Raw genomic sequence first — 1,068 nt, forward strand, 5'->3', positions numbered from 1 at the left:
TGTAATGTAAGCAGAGGGGTAAATCTCACTATTTTCGACGGGAAACATCAGCTGCTAAGTGCTTTCTTCCCATTGAGACAAGCAGAAGTACAGCATTTAGAAAGCCGCAACCTAACACACCCCTACTGCACACCTAGAATCCAGGCCCCTTGGTGTCGTAGAAAGGGGCTGCCGACCAATGCACCCCGAGGACTTGTGGGCATATAACAACGGTGTACTATATACTGCTTTACCTGCTCACTTTGATGGGGCTTGTTTTATTACCAGTGTGGAGCTGTGCCCACCTCTTGCCACAAACACTTCCAACCCACACACTCCTTGGTTCGCATACACTGAGGCCAGGGGAAAACGCTCCGCCACCACTTGGTCCAGAATGACCTATAGCCAACAAGTAGGCAAACGTTTTGAATGGGTAATGGAAGGATTGTTCGTGTGGTATGTAGGAATCATGAGAGCCCGGGAGGCCATTGTAAAATTAGCAGAGGAAGTAGAAATAGGCTTCAATGCCACCAATGAAGCTCTATTCCTGCTAAACAAGCAGTTACAAGAAACCTCAAGGATAACTATGCAAAATCGACTTGCCCTAGATGCTATGTTACTTCATAATGGAGGAGTATGCAAATATCTAAATTTATCTGATGAGTATTGCTGTATTTCAATTCCTAATGTGACCATACTGCTAACGGCTCAACTGGAGTTAATTAAAAAGGCCGCTAAAAGTGCTAACGCCATAGCAAAAGTAAGTAGTGGTTAGCTTGCGGACCTTTTTTCCAGTTTTGGTTGTAGTTTTTCCTCGTTAGCAATGCGCATACTCGCCCCATTATTAACCCTGTTAATACCTCTATTCAGTTGTTTACTGTGTGTTTGCGTAGGATGTTGTATCGTTGATTCAATCAAAAAGAAAGTCCTAATACTATCAGCCTTAGTTTACACTCAAATACCTAATCCTTCCGAAGACGAGGACTTTGAGTGTGTGTCTATGACCAGTATTAGATAAATTAACGATGTATCCATGTTTAATCATATAACAATCTGGCAGTAGTCAAGGGGGCATGTCAGGAGGTGATG

The 1,068-nt window shown here is 43.3% G+C and overlaps 1 protein-coding gene across 1 annotated transcript in view; it reads right to left on the reverse strand.

The window, feature by feature from the left end:
* SYT9 (synaptotagmin 9) overlaps nucleotides 1-1,068 on the reverse strand; it is a 160,551-nt gene that overhangs the window by 95,667 nt on the left and 63,816 nt on the right. The window lies entirely within an intron of this gene.

This window comes from Alligator sinensis, unplaced genomic scaffold, assembly GCF_000455745.1.
Source record: "Alligator sinensis unplaced genomic scaffold, ASM45574v1 scaffold1072_2, whole genome shotgun sequence".
Lineage (NCBI taxonomy): Eukaryota > Metazoa > Chordata > Crocodylia > Alligatoridae > Alligator > Alligator sinensis.